Genomic DNA, 12,866 nt, shown 5'->3' on the forward strand with positions numbered 1-12,866 from the left:
TGGACATGAGTCTGAGTGAACTCCGGGAGTTGGTGATGGACAGGGAGGACTGGCGTGCTGCAATTCATGGGGTTGCAAAGAGTCAGACATGACTGAGCAACTGAACTGAACTGAACTGATGCCTTTTCATGAACTGACACCATGAATGAACTTGGGTATATTTCACACTGCTACTCCAAGCCAAAGGCTTGGATTCTCTTGGGTCATTTATATTAATCTTGAGGGTTGGTCTTCCTTTTCTGGTGGTGAATCATCCAAACATTTCCCAATTTTGCCTCACCTGAAATGTATTTTGCTGTAAGTCCTTGAAACCTTAGTTTCTAGAGTTGATATAGATGTTCCTCTTTAAATATATCTTGGGGAATTTAATGACAGAAAAGATTTAAATACAACAAAAGAAACAAAAATATAAACTAGACATCCCAATAGTATTTTAGTAAAACCAATTCAACCTGATTAAATTCTTTGACTCCAAAAGCAGTAGTGAAACCAAGAAGAATTTAACCCAAAGAACAAAGAAAAGAATACAGTATTGAAAAATAAAGCTCAGGAGAACTAACATAATTTTCTTCCTTGTAAAAAAAAAAATTAACCTGAAAAATGAGGGTCTTTTTTTAAAAGCAATTTCTGTGTTCTGTGTACCATATTGATGAGATTATATGATAAAATCTCTCCAGCTTTAGGTCTAACATTCAAGAGTTTGTATATAGAAGATGTTTGTATATATGCATTTTGACCTGAAAAAGTTCTGTAAATTCATTTAAGCAATGAGATGACCAGAGGAAAACTTAATTTCATGATCTTGCAGGAGATGTTTTAAATAGTTCTGTTATTGTCAGTTCAACCTATAACAGCTCATCTGTGAACACTGCAATGCCTCAGAGCCATTCTGGGTTCTGAAGTTTGATAAATACAGCCTCCTGATAATCACAATGTCAGGAATTCGTTTTGCTTCAGCTATGTACGTACTCTGACAGATCATTTTGTGGGTATAAGTACATAGAGCATGGATAAGCTCAGAGGCACCTCAAATATGCACTTATTTGTTTTTAATTCCTCATGTAGATCTGATTAAGAGCAGATGAGGGCATCCTAAAATAGTCTGTGATCTTGCTACTCAAATTGTGATCAAAGAGCAAAAGACTGGCATCATCTGGAGTCTTCTTAGGAAAGTGAATCCCTCCCCAGATCAACTGAGTAAAAATTGGTGTATTAATACGATCTCCAGGTGATGTGTATGAATATTACAGTTTAAAAACCACTGCCCAGGTAACTTATTCAGATTCTCCCCTACTGTTGAAAATGCAAGGATACAGTGAACAATAAGAAGTCTGATATTTTCTCTCTCAATCTCTTCCAACTGTATACTCCCAGTAATTCTGAAAATGTGGATTAGCCTTTCAACCTGACCATTAACTGAAAAGATAATCTCATTCCTGCATCCTTTCTGTTTTTTCAAGGTGGAGACAGACCTGTTCTCATTACTCTTGATGAGGTTTTTTTTTTATCTCTAACACTTGCTAATAACAGGAGCTTCTTACTTTTAAGATTACTTTTCACACAGCTACTAGACAGACATCTGAAATGAAAACCCATTTCTGTCACACTTCCACTATTATTCCATAATGTCTCTATAACTTTCATGATGAAAAGACAAATTCTTGGTGTGTTTTCTAAGGACTTTTATCGCCTCCCTAGCCTGTGAATTATAACCAAACTGAGTATAGCAACTGCTACTGATGCTCCCCTATATCCTCTCAGCCTACCTGAGTGCACCTCTTAGCACTCTGTTGAAATCTTTCTCCTTCCATCTCCTGGGCCACTCTTCTCTGCCTGAAGACTTTCCCTTCAAGATCAGAGCTTGGGGTGCCTCACCAGGTACAGCATGAAAATGCTAGGATTTAGCCCTCTCCCCCACCCCGGGCCACTCTCAAACAATTGGGGGCTTGAGCTCATAGATAAATATCTCAGCCTCACTATTCTCTTATGGGGAAATCCTTAGGTTGTTTTTTGATGGTTTCTCCAAGCTTCTCTGGTGGAACTGAAGTTCAGTTGCTCAAATTGTTGGCACAGTAACATGTTTTGTTTTCATTTTTCTCTCTTTTCAATTGCCTACTCCTCTCACTTGCTTCTTGGAATCACCTTACAAAATAACTTGAACCTCAGTGCTTCCCTCAGGGCCTGCTTTCTGAGGAAACTGAAGCAAAGATAGTACTGATTGTGACCCCTTAAAGCAGATTCTCAGCACTGGATTCTGAAAAGGGATCACTTACCAGTGAAATAGAAACAGGGGCCACTTTGGCAGTGGTGAGTAGGGTGGTGATGACATTTGGCAGTGGAGTAAATGGGGACCAGGTGGAGGTGGAAAGGCAAGCACTGGCTTATGCAAGAGTTCCAGCACTTGGAACACATGAAGTCAAGAGTGATGAAAAGGATAGTGGCTGGCATGTGTTAAGCACTCTTGGGATCCTTGAAGGAGAAGAATATAAGGCTTACATTAGCAAGCTATCTTTACAGAGCATTCTGTGAAATCCAGAAAGCCTCAATGCCAGCATTTGAATTTCATATAATTTTTTATGTGTCACAAAGTATTGTTTTTCCTCATCTCCCCCTCCAACTGTTTTTAAAAGTATAAAAATTACTCAACTCACAGGTCACACAAAAATAGGAACTGGACCAAATTTGACCCTCAGGCCTTAGTGTTTTTCCCCCTTTCTAATGATTTTGCAGAAATATTGCTTTATCAGAAGTCAGGATACTTTAGTGCTCACACCCAAGTTGCATGACTGATTCACTCAGATAACATATGGAGTTAAGGTCCATATGAATTTCTAGTGTGCACCCAATAATCACATATTGTTTGTATACTTATCTGTTTTCACTTGAGCAGAGGGTCTTAATCTTTAAGAGAAAGAAAGTACCAGAGACTTCACCAGTCACTCCAAAAGGAATAGGGGAGTAGACTCCATATAAACAGTGGCAGTCTTGCTGTACTAAAGAGGAGAGGTGGAAGTCTGGGGCAAAAAAAGCAGTTGAAACTTAAGTCCAAAAGAGAGAGAATCACATGGACTTTAACCTCAAAATCTGTAGTCAGGTTCCCCTAAAGTCATTGGCTTCTAAGATACACACATGCAAGAAAAGATTCTAAGAAACCCAGAAGAATCTGAGCAGCAATTTCAGCATGCCCCAGTACGAGCATGGCAAAAGTCGAAGTTCAGACTTTGCAAAGTAAAAGAGGCTGTATTGTACCCTGAGTTTTCCACTGAGACCTCCATCATGGCCAAACTGAGGAAAAATGAAATAGTTGAGTTCAGTTCAGTCGCTCAGTCATGTCCAACTCTTTGTGACCCCATGGACTGCAGCATACCAGGACTCCCTGTCCATCACCAACTCCCGGAGTTTACTCAAACTCATGTCCATTGAATCGATGATGGCATCCAACCATCTCATCCTCTGTTGGCCCCTTCTTCTCCTGCCTTCAATCTTTCCCAGAATCAAGGTATTTTCCAATGAGTCTGTTCTTCGCATCAGGTGGCCAAAGTATTGGAGTTTCAGCATCAGTCTTTCCAAGGAATATTCAGGACTTATTTCCTTTAGGATGGACTGCTTGGATCTCCTTGCAGACCAAGGGACTCTCAAGAGTCTTCTCCAACACCACAGTTCAAAAGCATCAATTCTGCACCCAGCTTTCTTTATAGTCCAACTCTCACATCCATACATGACTACTGGAAAAACCATAGCCTTGACTAGATGGACCTTTGTTAGCAAAGTAATGTCTTGCTTTCTAATATGCTGTCTATGTTGGTCATAACTTTTCTCTCAAGAAGTAAGCGTTTTTTAATTTCATGGCTGCAATCACCATCTGCAGTGATTTTCAGATCAGATCAGATCAGTCGCTCAGTCGTGTCCAACTCTTTGCGACCCCGTGAATCGTAGCACACCAGGCCTCCCTGTCCATCACCAACTCCCGGAGTTCACTGAGACTCACGTCCATCGAGTCAGTGATGCCATCCAGCCATCTCATCCTCTGTCGTCCCCTTCTCCTCCTGCCCCCAATCCCTCCCAGCATCAGAGTCTTTTCCAATGAGTCAACTCTTCACATGAGGTGGCCAAAGTACTGGAATGTCAGCTTTAGCATCATTTTGGAGCCCCCCAAAAATAAAGTCAGCCACTGTTTCCACTGTTTCCACATCTATTTGCCATGAAATGATTGGACCAGATGCCATGATCTTAGTTTTCTGAATGTTTAGCATTAAGCCAACTTTTTCACTCTCCTCTTTCACTTTCATCAAGAGGCTCTTTAGTTCCTCTTTGCTTTCTGCCATAAGGGTGGTTGTCGGGAGCCAGCATGAGGAACTCCACCCATGGCAAAGGTCATGAGGAAGGAGGCTCGGCATACGCAAAGGTGGGATTGAGCCTCAGGAGTTCCCCTGGAAATTTTTGACCATTTACTCCCAAAACCAGAGTCTGCCTACTTTACTGTTTTGTGCTCTCACTTACACCTCTGACTTTTCGGGGGGCTGTCTTGGGCGTGATAAGAGTGTTTTAGTTCACAACCGTGAGAGGCATGAGATGTTCTAAACTGTCTGAATACAGATTTTTTTGAGCAGTTAAAAGATTGACTAGAAATTGTATTGGTGAAGGGTTTTTCACTTGTTGGGCCAATGTTTGTTGTTTTATATCTCTTACCTGTTGTGTTTTTGGTAGTGTATTGATTAACATAATTGGTGTAAGTAGTAGCTTTAATGTTTGTAACCTTGGACTCTTGAGTTAATTCTTTTTCTTGTTATAGCCCACCACACCTTTGCCCTATAGGAATGCAACTTTATTTAATGCTTTTGGAGGGTGGCACCTGACTAATCACCTTTAGAAAAAAATACGTTTTCTGAAGAAAGGGTCTTAAAATGTTAACGGGCCTCTGGGCCAAAAGATGATATAAATCACTTAAACTTACATATGATAAGTTTACAAGAAAAAAGCCTGGCTTATTACATGACTCTACCCCTTTTTCTATTATCTTCTATATATAACTTAAGGTATAAAAACTACTTTAAAAAATAAAGTGTAGGCCTTGTTCACCGAAGCTTGGTCTCCCTATGTCGTTTTTTTTTGTTGTTGTTGTTTTTTTTTTTTTCACCTTTTGGCTAAATTATTTAGCCTCTTTTTTCTACTGAATTTTTTCACTGAGCTATCTTTATTTAACCACTCTTTATATCTTTAATTAACATTTAATTAAACAATTGTTTTTTGATCTTAGCCGACACTGGCAAGTGGCACCCGGAACAGGCTAATTCCGGAACATCAAACATTAAAAATCCAAATTCAAAAATTAAAAGAAGGGGAGTTTAAGTATAGTTTTCCCCATCAAATCTTGCAACATGTTCTTTTCGTAATAAATATTTTAAATACTGATTCAGCCGAAACTACTGCAATGCTTCACCATTGGTGCCCAGAGCAATTGAATGCAAAACCATTAGTTAAATGGAAGGACTTCCTCTCAGGGCAATGGAAGGGTCCGGACCGATTATTAACTAGTGGTCGAAGATGTGCTTGTATTTTTCCACAGGATGCAGATTCTCCAATTTAGATCTGGGACAGGCTGATTCACCATGTTGCAGTCCCTCAGACATCCTGTTCCCCCATTGCTTCGATCACAGAAGAGGAGCCCGCCAGAAGGGGAGGCAAGATAAAAATCGAGATCCTGGCGAGACTGACGGAGCTGCTGCAGCGCGAACTCCAACTAGAAACTAATTCTACTTATTCTGTTTTGGCTTGTCTACCCTCTCCTTATGTTTTTCTCTTTACCAACGATTCTGGAAAACCTAATGTACATATGACTTTCACTGGTAGACCTAATGTAGTGACTTGTGAACAATGCATGCTCTCATCTTATTTAAGCCCTCAATATAATGTTTGCTCCTTTATAGTGTTACAACGTCCACCTTATCTTATGATGTAACCACTTATTGATATGATAATTTTGATCTTGCTGTATTACAACAACTACAGGATTTAATGTGATCACGATGGTTTGTGGGCTTGCTTATCCTGGGAATAGCAGCTTTAATAGCAGCAATTGCTTCTGTTACTGTGACAGCAATATCATTGACTCAACAAGTACATACTGCCCAATATGTTGATACCATGTCAAAAAATGTCTCTTTAACTCTAACAACACAGGAAGCTATAGATAGGAAATTAGAAATGAGAGTAGATGCCTTAGAAGAGGCAATAATGCATATTGAGACTGAGTTACAGCCTTTAAAAGTGAAGATGGCTCTGTCATGCCATGCTGATTACCGGTGGATATGTGTGACATCTTTAAAGGTAAATGAGACAGATTATAAATGAAAAAAAATTAACAGCTCTGACATTGGCCTGGACTTAGGAAAACTTCATAATCAAATACAGACCTTGGAACACTCTTGACTGGATTTTACCACCGCTGGAGCAGCTAATGACTTTTTTCACACCTTCTTTAACTTTATTTCTGGAAAAAAAAATTCTGTCTAATCTTCTCATAATCATTCTTCCTTGTATTGTCAAGATTCTTCGACAGAACATTCAAAAGGTCATGACTGAGCTGCATCTGGCTATTTTAAGAAATAAAAAAGGGGGAGATGCCGGGAGCCAGCATGAGGAACTCCGCCCGTGGCAAAGGTCATGAAGAAGGAGGTTCAGCATACGCAAAGGTGGGATCGAGCCTCAGGAGTCCCCCTGGAAATTCTCGACCATCTACCCCCAAAACCAGAGTCTGCCTACTTTACTGCTTTGTGCTCTCACCTACACCTCTGACTATGGGGGGCTGTCCTGGGCGTGATAAGAGTGTTTTAGTTCACAACTGTGAGAAGCATGAGATGTTCTAAACCGACTGAATACAGATTCCTTTGAGCAGTTAAAAGATTGACTAGAAATTGTATTGGTGAAGGGTTTTTCACTTGTTGGGCCAATGTTTGCTGCTAAGTTTCCATATCCCTTACCTGCTGTGTCCCTGGCAGTGTATTGATTAATATAATTGGTGTAAGTAGTAGCTTTAATGTTTGTAACCTTGGACCCTTGAGTTAATTCTTTTTCTTGTTATAGCCCACCACACCTTTGCCCTATAGGAATGTAACTTTATCTAATGCTTTTGGAGGGTGGCACCTGACTAATCACCTTTAGAAAAAAATAAGTTTTCTGAAGAAAGGGTCTTAAAATGTTAACAGGCCTCCAGGCCAAAAGATGATACAAATCACCTAAACTTTTACATATGATAAGTTTACAAGAAAAAAGCCTGGCTTACTACATGACTCTACCCCCTTCCCCCATTATCCTCTATACATAACTTAAGGTATAAAAACTACTTTAAAAAATAAAGTGGGGGCCTTGTTCACCGAAGCTTGGTCTCCCCATGTCATTCTTTCTCTCACCTTCTGGCTAAATTATTCAGCCTGTTTTCTCCACTGAATTTTCTCACTGAGCTATTCTTATTTAACCACTCTTTATATCCTTAATTAACATTTAATTAAACTATTGTTTCCTGATCCTCGCCGACACTGTCCCCGCTTCAAATTCCCTGGATCCACTGGGGCTGGACCCCGGCAGGTGGTGTGATCTGCATATCTGAGGTTATTGATATTTCTCCCAGAAATCTTGATTCCAGCTTGTGCTTCATCCAGCCCAGCATTTCTCATGATGTACTCTGCATATAAGTTAAATGAGCAGGGTATGAAATATACCAGCCCTTAGGAAAATATGGGTGCATCCTTGCCACTCTGTCTGCTGCTAAAGGAAACAGCCTTCTATGGAGGAAGATGTCATATAAAACTACAATTTTTCATCCATAATCAAGTATTTCATTCAGTGAAATACTACAGGAATGGTAACATGATCAATTGACCAGAGAAATCAAGAGGAAGAAAAACACATAAATCCACTTTATATAATTCATATATTAGAGATATCACACAGACTTTAAGATAACTGATTTAATATGCTCAAGCTAAAGAGGAAAAGAAAATTTACCCTGAAACTAAAATTAAGAATTTGGTTGTTATGTTTCCATACTAGAAAATTAGAAACAGCAGTATAGAGGAGTATTAAACTAGGCAGGGAAATAGTTGAGTAGAAATTCTGCAGTGCTGAGAGAGAAAAAATAGAGGGGGAATACAGAAAGAAAACCTTCCCTGGTAGCTCAGCTGATAAAAATCCACCTGCCACACAGAAGACCTGATTTGATTCCTGAGGGAGATCCTCTGGGGAAGGAAAGGGTAACCCACTCCAGTATGCTTGCCTGGGAAATCCCATGGACAGAGGAGCCTGGAAGGCTACAGCCCATGGTGTTGCAAAGAGTCAGACCCATTGGAGTGACTTTTACTTGTGTCATGCAGCTAGAGGGTTTATCTGCCTAGCCTCATGACCTTGATAGATAGGGTGGGATCTCAGCATAGGACAAGCAGGGGCATATAGTCACTGCTGCACCAATTTCTAGACCCAAGCCAGCTTTCAGACTCAGTGATCATCAAGCTGATAGCTTCCTTCTTTAAGTACTTGACTCTCACTTTGTGCTCCAGGGTTGTCTTTCTCAAATTCATTAGTAGTATGGTTCTCTGAACTTAGATAACTTGGAAGTATTTGGACACATGGCATGGGAAGATGAATCACCCAGGAGGCAACCCTCAGTAATGGGAGGTCAAGGTTCTGGATAAATGATCCAGTCTCCCACCACTCAGTGAGAATCCTGGGGTGGTCACTATAGGATTTAACGCTGGTCACAAAAACAGAACACTGTTCATGAACATATCCATTTTGGGGGTTTCTCTCCCTTTCCCATCCTGTTTTCCCCTTTGCTCATTTGTGCTTCCATGTTCTTACTTCTGAGTCTGAATCGGTGACGGGGGTGGTAGGGGAGGTGTCCAAACTAAGGCAGTGAGGCCCTCACTGTTTCTTAAACACATCAGCTTCATATTCAAAATGTTCACGTGTTTGTCAGAAAGGGGCTGAGTGTGACTGCCAGAGTAAAAGATTCTTGGGTTTTTTTCTTTAAGAGATCTCATTGGGAGAAAGCTATTACTCTGCTATATTTTCTATGATAAAAATTCTGTTCCTTAGCCTTTCAAGCATAGAACTCTGATTTTGTGTACTAAAAAGTATTGCATCTGTTCAATATTTCTTCCCTTTTTCTTTGCCCTGCATTTCCAGGGAAGACTAAACCTTCCTTCTTTCTTTATGTATACTAACACTTTCAAGGAAAATGCAGGCAGTTTTTCTTGAGAATCATTCAGTTTTCCTTGAATCCCTTGCCTTTATATAGCTCTTTGAATTTTACTTTTATAGTTTGACTCTTAACAAACACATTCATCTCCTCTCTTTCTATATTTCTACAGGGTACCACCATAATCTCTAAGTATTTATTAACTATTCTCCATCACCTTTTATCAACCCTCCATGCTTTTGCTTATGATGTTCCTTGCTAGAAGGTTCTTCATCAACCTTGTACCTCACTGACTTAGACTCATAGAATGGAGACAGCTTTGGTGAACTTTCCTTCACCATCAGGCAGTTAAATCCCCAACCCCCTGCTTTTTTTTTTCCCATCCTCCATATACTTTTATTATAGGAATAATCCTGTTTAGTTGCAGTTTTCTGTGTGAATGCCCTTGAGGTCAGAACCTATGTCTTACTCATCTTTGTATCCACAAAACAAAATAAGCATGCCTTGTATGTTTGTGGAACTAATGATCATGTGCATTGTTAGACGAAATAGTAGTCAAGAATATGCACAAGCTTAAGATACTTTTAGCAGGACACTGATGTTGAACTGTGGTTTAAATCATTTTGAGGGGTCTCCACAATCTAATAGTAACAATACCCAAATCAGATGGCTTCTTGACTATGAACCTTGGTGAGTTCACAGAGACATAAAAATATAAATGGCATTTGCTATATAGTTCTTGCCCAATTTCTCAATAGCATAGTTTTACAGGCCATAAGGGTAGCTTTCCAGCTGATCCTTTTATGTGAATCATTTTTTTTTTTTTAATACAAAATGGCAACATAGTGTGTTAAACACTTTCTGCAGTAAGAGAAATTTTCACTTCAAAAAACATCTAAAAATTACACAGGTAACAAAGACTTACCACTTGTATTGGAATCTAAAGTTTCTCAGTTCAGTTCAGTCGCTCAGTCGTGTCTGACTCTTTGTGACCCCATGAACTGCAGCACGCCAGGCCTCCCTGTTCATCACCAACTCCCAGAGTCCACCCAAACCCATGTCCATTAAGTCAGTGATGCCATCCAACCATCTCATCCTCTGTCATCCCCTTCTCCTCCTGCTATCAATCTTTCCCAGCATCAGGGTCTTTTCCAATGAGTCAGCTCTTTGTATCAGGTGGCCAAAGTATTGGAGTTTCAGCTTCAACATCAGTCCTACCAACGAACACCCAGACTGATCTCCTTTAGTATGGACTGGTTGGATCTCCTTGCAGTCCAAGGGACTCTCAAGAGTCTTCTCCAACACCACAGTTCAAAAGCATCAATTATTTGGTGCTCAGCTTTCTTTACAGTCCAACTCTCACATTCATACATGACCACTGGAAAAACCATACCTTGACTAGATGGACCTTTGTTGCAAAGTAATGTCTCTGCTTTTGAATATGCTGTCTAGGTTGGTCATAACTTTCCTTCCAAGGAGTAAGTTTCTCACTGGCACTCAAATTGAGACATGGGCTTACCCAAGGTGCTGTTCATTTGATCAGCAAAAAAAAAAAAAAGACAAAAAAATTGAGAGGATGAATTAAGCGCCAAAGTGCACGAAAGTACCATATGACATAGGGTAGCTATATTAGATATTGTTTCCTTAGACTTTTAACAGCAACATAAGCTTTTAGAAAATGATTAATATTGAACAGAGAAACAAATCAAGATAGAGTATCAATTTAATTAAGACTCAGAATTTTCTTAGGAGGGTATCACAATATAGATAACTTTTATTATAAAGCTTTAATTTTTATTATAAAGCTTAAAATTACATATTAGATAATTTAATAAAATTTTAATGAGCACCTAGTGTGAGTCAGGTATGGTAATAGGTATTCAATGTGGAAAAATCAGACAATGCAGACAACACAATAGACAAATTATATCATTAATAGATACCACTGTTCAAAATATTCTCTCTCTCTGTTTCTGTCTTACATACACACATATATTTCTCAACACCCCAAATAAAGCAATTCTATTTGTCTGCCTGTTGCCATAAGGCAGCTATAACTTTATATAAGGGAGTTTTCTTAATTTGTTTAAAGGACAATTTATCCTGACTGATGTGGATACACACACATACACACACACCAGTTTTGGAAGTTCCTTTTGGTTGTCCATTTCTCACTCACCTAGGAGTCTTAACATCCCTGGTGCTGTGGCAAACTAATTTGTTAGCTTGAAGCACTGTTCAGTCTCAGACCCTACAGTTCTTGGCATTTTTCTTTTCACTTTTGGCCATTGTACAATATCCTGTGAAATTGTGAGAGCAGGCTGTAGCAAGCACTTGACGATCATGAAGATTCAAATCCGAGGACAAAAAAGTCAACACATGTGTGGGCAGAGAAAAAAAAAAAAAAAAAAAAATATATATATATATATATATATATATACACACATATGGAGAGAACCTGGGTTACTGAAGATAAATCTATGATAACAACTTTTATTCTACTCTAGATTCATTTTAGTTAAAATGATATATTTTGCCTGTTTTTAAAATCAAGTACAATTTTCTGTTAACTGTGACAAAAGCATTTACTCTAAATCATCAAGGGATGTAGAACAATTTTAAAGTCCTAGTTACTGCCAACGAACACAATAACATCCAACATTATTAGCAACATACATGAAAGTTTAGTAATAAGTATTTGAAAAGTGAAAGTGGAAGTGTTAGTCACTCAATCGTGTCCTACTCTGCGACCCCATTGACTATAGCCCACCAGGCTCCTCTGTCCATGGAATTCTCCAGGAAAGAATGCTGGAGTGGGTTGCCATTCCCTTCTCTGAGGGATCTTCCCAACCCAGGGATTGAACCCTGATCTCCTGCATTACAGGCAGATTCTTTATCATCTGAGTCACAAGGGAAGCCCTATAATATTTGGGGTACATTTAAAAATTTAATTCTTAAGCAACATTTATGCATGGTTGTTACTATTATTTTAAGCACAGAGAATCTGAGCCTCCAGAGTTTAAGGAATAAGCCTAAAATAATTCAGATAATAGATGACAGAAAGTGAAAGTGAAAGTCCGATTCTTTGTGACCCCCTGGACTATACAGTCTAGGGAATTCTCCAAGCCAGAATACTGGAGTGGGTAGCCTTTCCCTTCTCCTGGGGATCTTTCCAACCCATGGCTCAAACCCAGGTCTCCCACATTGCAGGCAGATTCTTTACCAGCTAAGCCACAAGGGAAGCCCAAGAATACTGAAGTGGGTAGTCTATCCCTTCTCCAGCAAGTCTTCCTGACCCAGGAATTGAACCTGAGTCTCCTGCATTGCTGGCAGATTCTTTACCAACTAAGCTATCAGGGAAGCCCAGATGACAGGACTGAGATTCACGTACAGGTCCACATAGTAACAGGCCCATTTTGCTAACCTTGATACAGTGTCTCCCAAGTTGTTATGATGCTCAGCATTTGTCCCTTTGGTCCTTACTTTTGTGCTAAAGAGTTAACAATGGATTATTATTACATAAGTGGGGCATGAATTTGGACTAGTTATATAAGTCTCTGTGCAAATAAATGCCAGGAAACATTCTTCTTGAAAACAAACTTCTTAATTTGTCCCCAAACAATAATTTTAAATCAGAGGTCTGCTAGGTTTTCAGATCAGAACTGAAAATTAC

This window comes from Bos indicus, chromosome 2, assembly GCF_029378745.1.
Source record: "Bos indicus isolate NIAB-ARS_2022 breed Sahiwal x Tharparkar chromosome 2, NIAB-ARS_B.indTharparkar_mat_pri_1.0, whole genome shotgun sequence".
In the NCBI taxonomy this organism is placed as follows: domain Eukaryota; kingdom Metazoa; phylum Chordata; class Mammalia; order Artiodactyla; family Bovidae; genus Bos; species Bos indicus.